This window comes from Pinus tabuliformis, chromosome 7, assembly GCF_031772625.1.
Source record: "Pinus tabuliformis cultivar Carrire ecotype Pingquan chromosome 7, CPIR1, whole genome shotgun sequence".
Taxonomy (NCBI): domain Eukaryota; kingdom Viridiplantae; phylum Streptophyta; class Pinopsida; order Pinales; family Pinaceae; genus Pinus; species Pinus tabuliformis.
The window spans coordinates 1,762,847,074-1,762,865,720 of NC_142293.1; positions in this window are offsets into that span (position 1 = coordinate 1,762,847,074).

Sequence of the window (18,647 nt, forward strand, 5' to 3'; positions counted from 1 at the left end):
TGTTTCCGTGGACCAGTTTGTGCCACTTGATCGCATACTTTACAAGGCTCCTTCTCATGGAAAGTTGGGAGAGCATGAATTGGATTACCTTTTTCGGGATGTTGCCTTGCATCCCAATCTGGGAGAGGTTGTTGATGTTAAGTACATAAGCAAAGAGCAGTTGAAGGAGCTCATAATGAAAGCAAGAAAGGTGAAGATGAAACTTCACCACCAAATGAACAAGCATGGACTTTTTAGCAAGAAGGAAAAAATGAAAAATGTGTTATCAAGTCGTGTGTTGTAAAAAACCCAAATTATGTTGTAACCCTAGCTGAGACTTAGACCAGCAGACATGTCAATTAAGAATATATCTGTGTCATATGTATTGTGTTATAATGTATTTTGTGTGTTTATCTTATGGTTGGAATTAAGGGGGTGTGTTGGAAAATTCCAACCACCTTGTGCATTCAATGCGCTCTCTAATTTCTTCTGGAGAGTTTAAGAAAAAGTTTCGAGAACTCAAGTTAGCTTTTTTAGGAAACCATTGCCACCGACATTGGAGTATAAAATCATTATTTGGCAATGTGAAATCCAAGTGGTGTGTTTTGTGTTCTACTGCATTCTCTGATAATTAATCTAATAATAATTTACAATTTAAAAAATTAAATTTAGAAACTATAATCTAATTATGAGTGCATATAAACGTTTGAGAACCTTCCTCAAGTCAAGATGGGAAGATTTCTGGTGACTCATTTTTTTGCTTTCTGAAGAAAATCTGCCCACGACAGATAGATTTCAATGCAGAGTCATAATTTAGATTTCTATCTATGAAAACCTTATAATATTTTATATATATATATATATATATATATTTATTTATTTATTTATTTATTTATTTCGATCATTTTTATAAATGCACGGATCTCGAACTATACAATTGACCTTGAAAGGACAATTTAACCATAACTAGAATTTTCAGGTCTGTCAAGATTTAGAGAACTTTCGGGTCAAGCCGAGGTGGTTAGTTTATTGGTAAGTCCCATTAGAAATGTCAATATTTTGCTGAGAAAATTTGTTTTTGGTAGAGTTTGATTGAAATATTTATTACTTTTATATTTCTATTTCACTTAACTGTATAGTTTATGAAATATTTATATTCTACTAAGTTGAATTTCATTCAAACTCTGTTAACTAATATCACCCAATGATTCCAGGAGAGGGAGCAAATGGTGATTAAAGAACCCCAGAGCAGAAAATGACAGTGGCTGACATTAGACAATTCATTATAGCTAGTTCTAGTTCTAGTTATATAAAAAAGAATCACGAATCATTTATTGGACAATATCAGACCTTTAATTCAGAGCACGAATGAACTATTCAATTTTAGTATTTAAAAAAAAAAAAAATTAAATTTTAGTATCTTTGTTCTGCTGACAACTGCAAGGAAAACCCTTGGAATAATATGCTGAGGTCGTTACAATATTTAATTTAATTATGATAAGAATTTGATCCATAACTCTTCATTATGTTATATGAGATAACACTCACGTAATATTCACGGAGGGATACATATATATATATATATGGTTTGATTGAGCGTGGATATTCTTTTAATGTAATTAACTATGTCGATACACCATAAAAACTTATAAAAAATAATTATTTTTAATTATGTTAAAAGAGTATATTACCATACAAAAATTAAAAAAAATGTATATACATGAGACAAATAGCAAAAAGAATTATTAGCTGTTGTTATTAACAATAACGGGTTGCAAATTAGATATCTTGTTAATTCAGATTTGGTTTTGTAGGTGAGAGAGGACATGAGAAGCATTTCATGTTTTCTCTGAGGCTATGGAATGGATGGAATGATCATGCTGTCTTTCTATCCAACATGGCCTAGAAGATATGCAACTAAAAGGCCATATCGAGGAAAAGGGAAGCAAATTTCACTCTTAGTAAATTATAGAAGGGCCAGTGAATTACAGAGAGACAAAATGGTAGTATTGCCATTAATTAACATTCACATCTGCTGGATAGGCATAGTTAACAAGAAATAATAAACTAATTGAATATCATAGCAGTGTCTATGTGCGGGAACCTTCTTAAAATAGAAGAGGGCATCCAAAAATATAAAAAATCGAAAGATTTAGTCCAAGTATGTAAGATTCACACAAATGGTTTTAGCAGTTAGATTCATGAATCAAAATAATGCCTTTTGCCACATGACAAATTTGGGATTGGACTCTTGATACTCAAAAGTATGAAAATAAAAAAATAGTTCATGCGACTTTAACAACGAACATGGTAAACTTATAATTCCACAATGGGCTAGTATATAAATGGATTTAGGCACAATGAGTCAATAAGATGATACAGACAGGGTAGGAGGCTTCACTGGATGAAGAATCCTATGACCTTGTTATTGGCCTACTATTCCTTGTAGATCAAATTGATCCAACACTGAAATTTTTAGACTTAACATTGAAATCTGGTTATACACTCTCAACAAGTGTGTTTAGTGACTCTATTCGGCCCTGTATTAACATAGACATATTTGACACTTTGATGCTCATTATAGAGAGATGTAAGGCAATGGATCAGAACAATGCATTGTGTCCACCTTGGAGGTTGTCCACATACATCTCAGATGTTGCAGTGGAGGAAGACCATAGAAAGTTAGCGTATTATGGCTTGAATTCTTGGCCCGATAGATTACTCAAGGCAAGTAGGCTCAACCACCTGTTTTACTATCAATTTATGACGGCCTTGCGATTGTTGCACTTGGAACAACTACCAAGACTTGTAGTGCCCCTCTTATAAAGGTAGCGTAGGATACACTTATGCGGTATCTGCGGCAGAAGAGGTTGCCAAGTCCGAAATTATATCTTGCAAAGATACATGCTTTTTCAACATTAGGTGAACTTAAATGGTCATTCCTTGCTTTACATGAACTTGAATCTACATACGGTAATCTTGAATTAGATGAAGACTTAGAGATATTTTCTCCTTTCTCATCTTTGAATCCACTTGTATGGGTTTGTTCTAAGGGTAAGTTTTCTACATTGGATGCGGTTTATTTCCAAATGGATAATTTGAGCTAGCCAAACCTCCATACAAGTCGGCAGCAATAGTCAACTGCATAATATTGGGTTGGTGGGTTTTAGGCCTTAGATTTTGAATCTAGGGCTCTGATACCATATGTGAGGACCTAACCTAGGTATTCTAACTAAACAAAGTTTATTCTTTCTTTTAATTATAATAAGAAGAAAAATAACATGTTTGTAACTCTATATTTACTTGATAAGAACATACAAGTAAAATTTGATTTACAACATATTAAACATGTAATAAAATTCATTTTACAACAATTTACATAAATAAAACAACAATGGAAGAATACATTTTCCAGTGCTTTGGTTGGGATGCTTTTGACTCTGTTGGGATGCTCCTGCTGGGCTACCCAACTAAATTTACCTCCCAACCGACTATGAATGATTTCCTAGCCCATGAAACCTCCATAGGTTCCCTAGCCCTTTGAGACCAAGTACAATCAATTGTAGTGTGTCCAATTTAAAACTAACATTTTCTAATAGATCCAAGTTTGTGTTCTCTCATTTTTCTCTCCATTCTCTTCCTCTACATTCTTCCTCCCAAACTAAAATCCTCCAATTTCAAAATAAAGAAAAAGGACCCCCCCATCTCCTCTCATCTTCCTTCCCTTTATGTCTATTCCTCTCATCCACCTCAACCACTTAACATTTTCTTTCCATATCTTATTCCAAAATAAATTTGAGAAGACACCTTGGGAGTGGAAATATTAATATTTAATTCAAAATTAAATTGGAGAAGACAACTTGGAAAACTTTGAGAATTGAAATATTGATATTTAAACTAGAAATAAATTGGAGAAGACCATGTATTATCCAAAAGTAAATTTGAGAAGACACATTGGGAATTGAAATATGAATATTTTATTTAGAAATAAATTGGAGAAGACCATATATTATCTAAAAGTAAATTCGAGAAAACACCGTGGGAATTGAAATATGGATATTTGATTTAGAAATAAATTGGAGAAGACCATATCTTATGCAAAAGTAAATTTGAGAAAATACATTGAAAATTGAATAATAAAAAATAATAAAAAGCCTTATTAGTAAAATAAAATTACAGATTCACAAGTGTAGGTATATACCAATATTACTTAATAATTATAAGTCAATATTTTCAAGCTAATTAAACACTAATCAAAATTAGCATGATAGGATCAAGTAGAGAATTACACATTTGATTCCTCTGTCAGCACATCCTAATTTTGATTTGAACTAATGTAGTAGTCCATCAGACTATTAATGAATCTTTTCTCCACATCTCTAGTTCTTCTTCAACCAATGTACAAGCCTTGTTCATAAACAACCAAATTATACTCAGCTACTTTGAGTTCTCCTCTCATTTTAACATACATTCTCTGTCTCAACTCTTTATATAGTAAATAACATCTCACTTTCTTCTGCCTCATCATCCATCCATATCTCAGGTTTTCATTTAACATTTGTTTCAAAAAACTAAGCTCTAATTTCAACTCAACCATCTCTCTTTCAAATTCTTCATTGCTCATCCTTTCAATGTCCACTATCTTGGTACTCCTTTCTCTTTGACTGTGACTCTTTCTTGAACCCATCATATGACCATCAATAATCATTTTTCCTTTCTTCTTCTTCTTCTTGTTCACTGCCACAACAAGCCTTCTTCCTCTTGTAACAAGTATACTACTTGCTACAGTACCAAGTTATCCTTCTTGGTATTCTTCTCTTTCTCTCTCCCTCTAGGAAATTCTACTGACACTCACTGTGGAATTACCCTCTGTAAACCTTTGTTGACTTTCCACGATCTTGGTGTTTGGGTCAGAATCTTAAAATCTCTGATGCTACCGAACCAAGAATCTCAACAAAGCTACTTTGCACAACGAAATATAAATAATAGTAAATCACACATGCACAAGTATAGACAACTTTTTACAAATTTCAACCCAACTTAGTTGTATTAATCAACATATAATACAATTGTCTTGGGTTCCCGTACAACAAATAATGTCCCTCAATTATCCACAAATACAAGAATACAAGATATAATGACAATCTTGCTGCAGTCTCTATGTTGTATCTCATCCTACCAATCCTTTGCTTCCGTTTTTCTCTCTAGCTGCCCCTTATTCCATCAAGAGACAACACATAGAGTCTCCAGGAGGGTTGCCACCTATCACTGCTGCAAGTCACTTCTGCTTCAATGAACACAGGATGATCCAATCTTCTCTTCTAGGATGGCCAACACCTGAGCTCCAAATCTGCCAATCTAGCAACCCACTAGTCCATCAATGTACTGCACATTAGGCTTATCAAATTCACCCAAAATTCAACAGTCAAACTCCCTTCATGAATGCTAGTCAAGGGTTACTTTGAATTTCCAACACGCTGCACTCCACCAGTCCAATGGCATCCAGTATGTCCACTGTAATATATTCTCCTTGTTGAGGTTTCCAACCACCCAAGTCAACCTCAACAATTGGCTCCAACAGGTTGTAAATAAATCTTTCCACACATGGACCATCCACCTAGCATCCAAAAAACTCAAACACACCTATACATACCTTGGGGTGATATGTCATTGATGTAACTCCTCACTGGTTAGGGCACCCACAATATATGTTACAACCCTAAATTTCTCCAACAGTCCCCTAAAAATATGCGACTTCCCTTCCTTTATCTCATGTTCTCATACACTACCTTATCAACCCTTGTTACGGCCTTTTAATCCTCTCCAAGTGTCTTGTACATACCTCCTATACCAACGCTTGGTTCTAGGCACAAATTACAGGCCTTACGACCCTCTCAAAAAAACTCAACTAAGCTCAGACTAGTTTGTTCACACTCCAAAGGAATGTGGCCTAGCAGAAGTTGAAGATGTCACCTTAACCACATAAAAAACAACCCTGAAATATCATCTCCTCATGCAGCCTACTCTGCTTCAGACTCAGACCTGTAATGAGAGATAGATAACCCTTAAACAATCCTCAAATCAACTCATCTGCTTCTCCTATACTTTATCTCCACATGTAGATGTATTTCTTATGTTTGAATGTACTTGGGATGATGAAATGAACTCACACATGTGCCTAATTTATATCCTTCACATGTTGCTCCAATGAATTCATGCCAACTATCAACAAGTCCTTCTAAAGCCAAGTCAACTTGCACAAATCATGACTGTGACATTCAAACATTAATATCTCTTGATATAGAGCTTTGATTTGAGTGATTCTCGATGCATTAGTTTCGTATCAGCATCCTCTATCACCTAAAATTTTCTCATGCTCAAATAACTTGTGGTTTTGGACCAAATGCTTTGGGTGAAAAACCCAAACCTTGGGTTCCAACCTTAGGTCTGCGTCTTTCCTTCCCATCGTGGAACAAGAACTCAAACCCCTTCTTTTTGATCATCGAGTCAAATATCACACTATATATGAGTCCTATTACAAAACATAAATCCTAGACCAACATCACCCATCCTGTCTCCATCCTGAATGGCACAACTCCCGATTCTCTGATCTCCTTCTGGCTCTTGTCGCCGAAGACCATGTGCAACTTCGAGTCCCATATAGCTAGAGTCTCAAAAACCTCCTATGACCATGTCATATGTTTCGACGCACCACTTTCCACGTACCATTCTTCCTCATCGATAGTACCCTACGAGAAATGAGAGATCATAGAAAATTCCTCCTTCTCCAACATTTTGGTGAGAGCATCTATCTCAACAGAGGTGGCAACATTGATGACTTGCTTCCCTTTATTCTTCTCGTCATATGTCGTTTTCTTATTCATCGGACATATTGAAGAAAAATGATCCATCTCGCCACAATTGAAACACTTGAATTTACTCAAGTCCTTCTTCTGCTTACCCTTCATTCGTGCTGTGAGTGTCATGCCATCATCAAAAGCCTTCTTCTTCAGATCAAGATCCTCATCTCACAACTCTTCCCGAATGAAGTCATCCCACATCCTATTCTAGTCTAGAAATTTCTCTCTGGCAACGATGCCCTTGATGAAGGGCTTCCATTCCTTGGTGAACCCTTTCAAAGTAAACCTCACCATATCAAAATCTGAAATAGTCACATTGATGGCGACAAGATCATTATTGACCTGAGACAATCACGTCGGATACGAAGTCACTCCTTCACCCTATGTCATCTTGGTGGAATTCAAGTTATCCTACAATACCAATACCCATTTGTCATTCTTATTCTAGAACAGATTCTGAAGATCCATCCACATCTCATGTGTAATTTTCTTCCCGGACAAATGAGATATTGGGGGATCCTTCACACCATCAAGGATGATCAATCTTGCCCTCGTATCCAAATCCTCATACACTTCCAGCTCCTTTGGGTCAGTTGGCTTCTTGATGGCTTTCATGGCGAACTCCTAGATCTTGTTGACTTGTAAGATCGGCTTGATCCTTTCCTTCCATGGACTATAGTTGAACAACCCCTCCAACCTGTCCTCATACCAGAGACCAACCTGCAACTTTGACATTGTAGTGAGCCCTTCACCTACAATGTGACCAACTCCCTCTTAAGATGTACTTCGCTGTGCACACTCTAATTCACTGTCCTCCAAAGTAGCTCAGACACACTCTGATACCATGTTGAATTTCCACGAAGTTGGTGTCTAGGATAGAATCTTAAAATCTTTGACGCTACCAAACCAATAATCTCAACAAAGTTATTTTTCACAACAGAATATAAATAACAGTAAATCAAACATGCACAAGTATAGACAAATTTTTACAAATTTCAACCCAACTTCGTTATATTAATCAACATACAATACAACTGTCTAGGGATCTCGCATAAGGGATAATGGCCCTCAATTATCCACAAGTATAATAATACAAGATACAATGACAATCTCGCTGTAGTCACTATGTCGTATCTCGTCTTGCCGGTCCTTCACTTATGTTATTCTCTCTAGCTGCCCCTTAGTCCATCAAGAGACAACACATAAAATCTTCGGGAGGGATGCCACCTATCATGGCTGCAAGTCACTTCTACTTCAATGAACATGGGCTGATCCAATCTACTCTTTTAGGTTGGCCAACACCTGAGCTCCAAATATGCCAATCTAGCAGTCCACTAGTCCATTAATGTACTTCACATTAGGCTCATCAACTTTACCCAAAATTCAATGGTTAAACTCCCTTTATGACTACGAGTCAAGGGCTACTTTGAGTTCCAACACGCTTCCCTCCCTTAGTCCAATGACACCCAATCCATTCATTGTAAGTTCTTCTCCTTGTTGAGGTTTCTAATCACCCAAGTTGACCTCAACAATTGGTTCCCATAGGCTGAAAATAAATATTTCCACACATGGAACATCCACATATCATCCAAATAACTCAAACACACCTATACATACCTTGGGATGATGTGTCACTAATGTAGATCCTCACTAGTTAGGGCACCCATAGTATATGTTACAACTCTAAACTACTCCAACAACCCCCTAAAAATATGTTTCTTCCCTTCCTTTATCTCCTGTCCTCGTACACTTCCATATCATCCCTTTTCACAAACTGTTAACCCTCTCCAAGTGTCATGTATAGACTTGCTGTACCAACGCTCTGTTCTGGGCACAAACTACAGGCCTTACGACCCTCCAAAAAGCCTCAACTAAGCTTGGACTAGCCCTTCACACTCCACAAGAATGCGGCCTAACATAAGTGGAATATGTCACATTAGCCACACATAAAACAACCTTGAAATATCATCTCCTCATGTGGATTGCTCTACTTCAGATTCAGACCTATAATGAGAGACAAATAACCCTTAAACAATCCTCAAGTCAACTAGTCCTGTTCTCATGTACTTCGCTGCCACATATAGGTGTATTTATTATGTTTGAATGCACTTGGGATGATGAAGTGAACTCACACATGTACCTAATTTATATCCTTCACATGTGGCTCCAACGAATGCATGCCAACTATCAACAAGTCCTTCTAAAGCCAAGCTAACTTTCACAAATCATGACAGTGACATTCAAAACTTAATATCTCTTGATCTAGAGCTTTGATTTGAGTGATTCTCGATGCATTGGCTTTCTTGACATCCTCTATCACCTAAAATTTTCTCATTCTCAAATACCTTGTGGTTTTGGACCAAATAATTTGGGTGAAAAACCCCAACCTTCGGTTCTAAGCCCAAAAATGAATTTTGTGGTGCTTCACCCTCCAAACCCCGAACCCTAGGGCTTGGAGTACCTCCCAAGCTACTAAAAAATTAACAACTTATACCCAAATTCTGCTTGTTGGAAGCTATCCTCTTCTGGTTCTATGAAGTAGAACCTCTTCTCCTTCTCCAAATCACATCTTCTCCTCAAATTTTAAGCTATTAGGTTGCTGCGATTTCCTCCGCTCACTTCTCCTTAAAAAAATTACTATTCTCACCACTTTTTCATGTAGCAATTGAATCCTATTGCTAGGTTTTGTCACAATTCCTCTTTCTTATGAGGGTCTATTTTCACCCTCTTCTCTTCACAACATTTCTGACTTTCTGGCTAATGTTTACTCCAACTCGCAAACACAACTATTTACGATGAGAGTTGGAAAAAAACAAAACATTATAAGATCTATACTAAGATCCTCAATAATATTCCTGTTGGTCCACTCTTATGAACCAATTTTCCTCCAAACACTTATGCTCAAAACAATCCTTCTCAAGAGTGTATCATCACTTCCATCTCCCTGCAATCATCTATTATTTGGAAAAATAACTCTCTGCAAAAGAATTTCAATATTATTTCTTCTTCAATCAAACTAAAACAAAATATATTTATCTTCTATGTCTCTACATTGTTGCATCATAATGCAAGCTTGCTCTATCTAAATAGTCAACCACTTCTCTTTTAAAAGGAAACCTCAATTTTTTTTTCAAAAATGCACATAAACAAATTACTTATTGCTGCAATATAACCTCATTCTGTTTTTCTTTTAAAAATCTCTATATGTGCTGGCTCTGCCTCCACTATTGCAACCCTTGAATATCCTTGACTTAGGATTTTCTTCTCCTTCATCTTCCAAAATCACCAACGCTTTTCATCCAAGCTTTACCCTGTGTTCATCAGTATCCAAGCACCAATATAAATTGTAGAACAAACACATTTACTTCTCTCAGACTCCTCCAGATTGAATTATGCTACAACACCTTGCTCCATAGTTTCTCTATTCTAGTATTAAAATGATGTCCAAACCTATTCCCTATGAACTTTTATCTTGATGATGAGCCTTAGTTGAAGTTTTGAAACATTGATCTTCAAACTAATATCAATGGGATGATTCCAGAAAAACTATTAACACAAACTTTATTTCTTCAAAAATATTTCTATTTCCCACTAAGAGCTTGTCAAGCTAAAGATATTTCCAGCTCTGATACCACATGATGCAGGCCCAATTCAAACATGCTTAAATCCCACAGTGCCCAAAGATATTTCCAAAAAGATAATCAACTCTATCGGGATATAAACCCCTCAGAGTGGAAAGATTTAAATAAACAATATGAGGATTTCAAAGGTAGGATATCCCTTTATATAGACAAACAACTAGTGGGAGGAGCCGAAATGGTGATACAAAACCACTGTGGCCTTGATTTTTTGATAAAGCAAGAACGCGAGGGGAATTCTACTTTAAACCCATTTACCATTAAGCAAAGATCCTTTTCAATTGTCCCAACATTCCTCTTTAGCTCCTTGTGGTCAATCTCATAATCTAGATTCCTGGATCCCAAACACCCGATCTTTCTTATTGTGCACACAACTTTATTCTGCCGAGATGAAGGTATTCCGAGACATATCAACATTTACTCGACACACACTATGGTCCCCTCTCTAGGTTTGATTGGGTGTTGGTCCCCATCTTTCCATGTAATCCCAGTTCTGCGTTGCTCGACCTCTCCCTTGAGCGCGCTTCCTATTTCTTTAAAGGTTTCTCATTAGGATGATGTAAACACTGACAATGTGGGCCCGTCTTCACTTGGATTTATTTTAATCCCATGTATTCTCTAAAACTTTTTGCACATTCCACTATCACCACCGACTCTCTTTTATACCGATTTCTTGTACCTTTGGGGTTAATGCTCTGAGCTAGCCCACACTCCATGTAATGATCCACACTTATTGGATATGAACCTTCACTTGTCTCTTTGCTTATGTGAGCCTAACGTACACTCAAATCGACTGCTCTTATAGACACTATTATTTTTGGGATAAAGAATTTGACCTAGTGTTGTCAACTCTCGACATATCCTCCTAACAGAACTCCAACTTCCATCTCTTGACCCTATTAATTAATGATTTCCCATTGACCTTTAAAAATACTAAGTATTTTCTCCTCTCGCTTATGTATTTGGGATTTAATAGTGTTTCATTGCTTCTTTGTCACTCCTCCCTAGCACTCCTCTATAATTCCATGCTTCTATTATGCTTACTTTGATTACCTGGCTGCACAACTCCAATTGCTTTGGATCATTGATCATGTGTACTAATCATCGATCAATTAAAATCTCTCCCCTACTGTAAGGCTTTTGGTCCTTGTTTGTAACTCTACTCATGTCTCAGACTCTCAGACCTCTTATGCCACCGTGCCTTTCTAACTTCTGTCTGCAACCTCTATGACTCTTCAACCTTAGCTTTATTTCAATATTTCTTTCCTCTATGTATTTCAATGTGTCCTTCCTCATGCTTCTCTTTCACTACACTACTATGATACTACAAAAATTGTATATATATATATATATATATATATATATATATATATATATATATATATATAAGCCTCACGAGGTTGGTTTTAACGTGTCTGTGGTCACTTAACGATAAACAAACAAATAACACAACTCTTTTTTCTTAACAATAAGAAATGCACACAAATCCACTAAGGGCACTCAAACATAGTGCTTCCTTCCTTCTATTAATTAAATGAACAGACATGTTTACAATAGGTCCTCTTTGACCCGATTATTACAATGGAGCCCCCTTCGACCTTGTGTCCCTATTTGGACTTCAATTCCTCTCGAGCCTCTCTATCCTACATTTATGTTATTTGATTACATATTTATACAAAAGGATCCAAAACTAAATTCTTGTTTAGATCCACTATTTTCTCACCTAAACTAGATCCTCTAGATCTATATTGTGTTAGATCCCTATAATAATAGTGTATCCCCTTATTTTTATTGTTAGTGTAGCCCCCTTATTGTTATTCTTGTGCCCATGTAGTACCCATATTGTTATTATTGTTCCCTTACATTATTATTGTTATCTAGGCTATGCTTATATTGTGACCCCTTAGACTCTTATATATAGAAAGGAGGTTTTGTCAATTGAATCATCCTAGAATTGATAATTTATGTAATTAAAAGGAGGTTTCCCCCCTTGAAGAGGATACTTTTTAAGTCATTGATCTATCTATTTGTGCCCTGGTTGAATAACATTTTGGTATCAGAGCTTTGGATTCTAGGGTTTTGTTGCTTAAAACATGCCATCGTGGAATTTTCACTATAATTTTTTTCTATAAAGATTCAGAATATGAAATTGAAACCACGTGGAACTGAAATCTTGGTGAACTTCGTGTACAAATTTCACATCTTTTCTCGCTATATGTTTGGATATATGATCCGAGGAAGTTAGGGTTTTTGCAGGCTCCAAAATTCCATCTCGAACAGGCGACCTAGGGAAAATCATCATAACTTTCTCTATGAGCATTGGATTTGAATTTTGTAAAAAGTTACGGAAAGAGGACATATTGTAGTTTTGTGGGTATAATTTCCAGGTCCAAAGGTTGAAACCTTGACATGTGGTACTCCGTATAAGTTCGCTCTACTAAAGAAATCTATAATTAGGTCATCGTGGGATATTGGGCATAACTATCTCTTGAAGAATCCAATATTGGTTTGAATTATTGAGTTTGCAAGAATAATCTGATGGATACTACAAGAAAGAATTTCAGATCTTGGAGATTCGCAATTACATAGATACAAAGTCTGCAATATAGGGTCTAAAACCTACTGCTGTTGCGGCTGATGTCCTCAGTTCTCCTGTGATTTGCAACCACACTCTGATACCAAATATAGGTTTTAATCCCATACATAAATTAACTGCATATGAATTCTAAAACACAAAAATTAAACAATGCGAGAGCATAACACATAAAACACATATACACAGAAATTTTCCCCTCGATCCCAAAACTGGGACTACTAGTTTGATTTTTCATTATTTTCCTTTCAATGTTACAATACATATTTGTACATGACGAAGCATCCAATACCATGGGCCGAAAACCATCACATCCAAAACCATGGACCAAAAACCATCGCGTCGAAAACCATGTGCGAAAACCATAGGTAGGTCGGCCCAACCTTATATAGGGTCCAATTTTTTTTTCCCAAGGCGCTGCCCCAAACCCCGTAGAGGGGAGCTACCTGCCCCCATCAAACCCCCTAGACAGGGGGGGCTACCTCCTCCCCTGTGACCCCCTGTTGCATAATCGACGTAACGAAGGGGGGGCTCCGTCCCCCATCTAACCCCCCAGTTAACTACATGGGCTAGTCATGGAAAGAATATAACACAACCCAACAGATTGGGCATAACTCTCTCTTGAAGAATCCAATATTGGTCTAAATTATTGGGTTTGTAAGAATAATTTGATGGATACTACAAGAAGGAATTTCAGATCTTAGAGATTCGCAATTACGAAGATACAACACCTGCAATATCTAGCTCCTAAAAAGCAAGAAAAAAGTGTGTATTTTTAAAATTTTGCACAAATTTTGTTTGAAAAATAAGTTTAAAGTGATTCAAAGGGCATAATGAAGAATTTATATCATTGTTTGATTTAAAAATTCCTCGAAACAAAAAAATGGACACACCTAGTAAGCAACGAGAAATCTGTTCTATGACACATGGAGAATAGGAAGAAATGAAACATGATATATCAAAATTACGAGACCAAATGCAACAAATTTTGCTCTCGCAAAGAGTAACCAAAAATGAAATGGAAGCTAAGATGGATGGTTTAAAATCAAACATGGAAGATTTGAAGAATGGTTTAAAAGCAGACATGGAAGGTTTGAAGGAAGGTTTGACAAAGTTGCTACAAGAAATGCTTCCTCATGGTGAAAAGGTATTAGATGAAACTCATGATGATAACAAAATAAATGTTAAATCACGATTTCATAGACTCTAACATTGGATTGAAGACCCACCATATTCCAAAGATCGAAATGAGGAATTTTGATGGCAAGGATTCGATAACATGGATAGTAAAAATGAAGCAATATTTTGATCTCTATAATGTGCAACACACACAAAAGGGACACATTGAAAATTTATATTTAGAACCCAATCAGTTTGTATGGTATCGATGGCTTTGTTCTCGTAAACCACTTGCCAGTTGGTCAATTTTTACGAAGGAAATGATAGCACATAATGAGTATACAAAGAGAAACACCTTCTTTATCCAACTGATAAATCTCAAACAAAAGGGTTCAATGGCGAAGCACATTGAGGACTTCCAAAAATTGAATGTAAGGTAAAGGATATTCCAGAGGAGCATTGGATTGATGTTTTCATAGGGACTTTAAAGGATAACATCCAACATGAGGTTCACCTTTGGGAACTTGATTCATTGGAGAAGGCATTTAGGCTGGCAAGAAAATTTGAAAGAAAAATTATGGCAACACGGAAGCCTACCACTCACAACTATAAAGATCGAAGTATTGCTGCTTCTAACCTTCCACAACCTACAAGGTTGACACCACAAAAATTGGAAGAAAAAGAGAAAAAGGGCTTTGTTACATTTGTGATAGAAAATACACTAAAGGTCATAAGTGTGCTGAGAATAAATTATTTTACATATATTGTGAAGAGGAGGAAGAAAAGGAACAAGAAACATCAAAAGAAGAGGATATACACTAGGAACCAACCCTAGAGAAAGAAGAAATGAATCCGACCATACCTTGTGATTCATTGGAAGGAATTACCACTCCTCAAACTCTCAAGATAGAAGGACATATCAAGAAGAAAAAGGTAATAGTGCTGATTGATTCGGGTAGTACCCATAACTTTATTCATTGTAAGATAGCCAAGGAATTGAATTGCTTCCCATATCGAGCACCAAAGTGTCAAGTGATGGTTGCAAATGGATGAACTATCAATTGCTCTGGAAAGTTCCATAATATCGAGCTAACAATGGGGGAATATGTATTTAATAGTCCAATGCTTTCCATTTCAATGGGTAGGGCTGATGTTGTACTAGGAATCCAATGGTTACAATCTTTGGGTACAATAGGTTTTAATTTTCAAGAACTTTTCTTGATTTTTTTTTTGGGAAGGAAAGGAATTTGAATTAAAGGTGTTACACAAAAATATCATCACCATGATTATTTGCAGTCAGTATGGGTCTATCATCACTTGTACTATCCTCCTAAGCAAGTCACAAACCTCAGCTCTTCAAGTCAAGCTTTGAAAATGAGAGAAAGACATTAAAAATCAATGTAACTCTGGTTCCGCACTTTCTCTCACGGTCACCTGCGGTCCCGCACCTTCTGTGTACAAAAACTGCGGACCTGCCCGCTTGTCCCTAACAGTGTAGGTGCGGACCCCTGTGAAAGTCAAAAGGCACAAGTTTTATCTTAAAAAACTCACTTTGGGTTAATTCTAGAGGTTTCTAGAAGGAATTTTGACATGGATTGTTCGCTCTGAGGTGGTTCATGCATCCCAAAAGAGAAGGAGCTAATCCCTTGATGAGAGGAGCTATCCCTTTGAAGGAGGGCTTTATCCCTTTGAAGGAGGACCCAGTAACCTCCCTCCATTGCACTATAAATACAGGCATTGGGCTGGTTGCTAGGGAGGTTAGAAGCTAAACATTTTTGAGGGTAAATGCTGGTGAAATCAAGACTTCCTAGTTGAGCTTAAGAGGAGAGATCACATACCTTTTTGGCTTCATTGGGAAGTGAGTGAAACTTGTCAAAGTATAGGAGACTTCTTGCTGGACCCTGGGAGGAGCTTGTACAACGTCAAGGCAAAGGTTGTAAAGTTCTTCTTCTTTTGAATTAATACAATCAAACTCATTTTTCTCAACAAGTATCTCATGTTATTTGTTTCATGGACTCCTTGACTTTCATGTTAAATATGTTTTATGCAATTGGCTTTTCAGGTGTTATTTAATTTGTTTGCCTTGTTTGTGTTTGCAGATTCACGACAAAGGAGCTCATTTGGATCGAAGGAGCGAGGGCATCCACAAGTTTGCGTTGGACCTAAGGTAGGCCCTAAAAACACTTGTTTGCCATTGTTAATCAAAGCATATTTAGAGAAAGATAGTGTCTGGTTGGTTTGCTTGTCATTAGGTCTTCTTTAGATTCTAGGAAGGTCTATCTTGTCCGCAAGATCGACTCATTCCGTGTGACAAAATGGCGACTCCGCTGGGGACTTGATTGTTTTCCTTGTTTTTACTTTGACCTGAGAAATTGTGTTTTTGTTTCTGTTTTTGGCTTGTTGTGTGTAAAATTGGGTAGAGTTTGTAGATCCAGGGTTATTTTTTGTTTTTCATAGCTTTGGGAGAGGACCGCACCCTAGCCGTTTGACACAGTGCGTACCTACCCGCAGCTTGGCTTTTAGCACAGAGCGGGACCGCACCTGTGTCAACTGTGGGCCTGCGGACCCTGTCAAAATTTTGAAAAACCCTAAGATTTCCTCTGTTAGTCAGCTTAGTGTTTGTTTAGAAATTGTTATCCACTGCCCAGACCTGCATATAACTTTTCAGAAGCTTTCCTTACATTGATTTCGTTAGTGTTATGGTTTTAAGTGAAATTCCTAGGAGTTTTGCTTGTTGGGTTTGTTTTTCATTTTGGTTGTGTAGTGGCTCTGAGCTTAGAAGCTGTAGAGACTTCAGATCACCTTAGTGTCTACCAGCTTTCTTATGAGTCTGACCATTTATGAAATCTCCCCTTGTTGAGGAATCCACTTTGAGTTTTCTCTTTACAAAACTTCGAAAAGCTTGTGTTTGAGAGTTTGGATTTTCATTTTCAAAAAGAAAACAAAATTAGTTGCTCTTGACTTATTTGTGATTCTGCATAAATTGGTCCTTAGCTTACATCTAGCTAAGTAAAACATCCTTAAAAGGACTTTTAGTAGGCTTTGACTTCAAATAGGGTTTTATAATTTGTAGATCTCAAAGTTAGTCATTTTCATAGTTTTGAGTGATTTATTAAAAAATATAAAAATCTCTTTTGGAAAAAGTTTGTTTTGTAGTGATTGAGTGCTTTGAAACGAAAAAGGGAAATTTTTGTGAAATAACTAGTTGTCTCGTTTTGAGTGCATTGGAAAATGACAAAAACTCTTCTTTTAATTTGTTGAATTGAGAAAGATTTGTGTTTACAAAGTATTTGCATTCTCAAACTCTTTCTTAGTTTAGAAGTTCATCGAAGAGAAAAAAGATTGTTTAAATCATCTTAGGTGCATTTTTAGTGATTTTGAGTCGAGTCTTCATACCACGAGTTTCATCTCCCCACCTTTTGACTTAAACAGAAACCGCTAAAATTAACGCTTAAAGTAAAATTCACCTAGTAACATTTTTATTTCTAGGGCTCTGATACACCAACTTAGCTTAGGCTATTGTCTTGGAGTAGGAGAGTAATTAACTCTCCAAGACAGTAAAAACAAACAAGTAGCTGTATCTTGTGGTAGGGAAGAAATCCAATTGTTGCATTTATGCTCTGGGAAAGCTCCTCTTAAAGGAGAAGCACGAGATCGTGTCCGAACCAGTGTGGGAATCAATCCTTCCTCATTGGGAACGACGCCAGATATTCACGTATTAAAAATGGTAAACCTCAGATTAACCATTGTCGAGGAGCCTGGGGTCACTTGTTGGTAAACCTTGGATTATGTCAAGGAGCCTTCAAGGGGATTGAGCTTGCTACTCTGCCCTTGCATGCGTATCGGATCGTAGACTATTCCCCCAGGTATATTTGTCTCAGTTGGTAACCTTAGTGGCCATATTCTTTAGGACTCTTCCTGAGGTGACAGTGGTGGGAAGATCCCACTGTACCTGGAGCAGACATCGGCTAGACTCACTTGGATTTTCTGGGGGGGTTCACTTCACTCGAGACGGTTAAGTGGAGGAACTTGTGCCAGTCTATTCATTAAGCAGGTTGCCGGGGTAACTGTTCCAACCACCATTTCTGTATTGAACTCTGTGATGTTGGATTTCATCACCAACTAGTGTTTTCAGTACGGAAAGTTACTGTTTGTGTGTGTTTGATCTCCTAGATTCTTTAGACGTGTGATTCAATTTTTTTTGGTTCTTTAGATACTTTAGGTGCTTTTCATTGAGATTTTACTTTGTTTGCATGTGAAGTAGTTAAAAGTTTTCAACTGTGGCTGAATTACCATGACAGTCCCGTAGACTTCGGGGCCAGTCTCCTGAGTTTGTAAACGTGGCTGAGTTACTAAGGAAGTCCCGTAGACTTCGGGGCCAACCTCCTGAGGAAGTACCGAGCCATCTTGAAGGCTTGAAAGTCCTCGTAACTCCTAGAGACAATAGAGTTGGGTCAC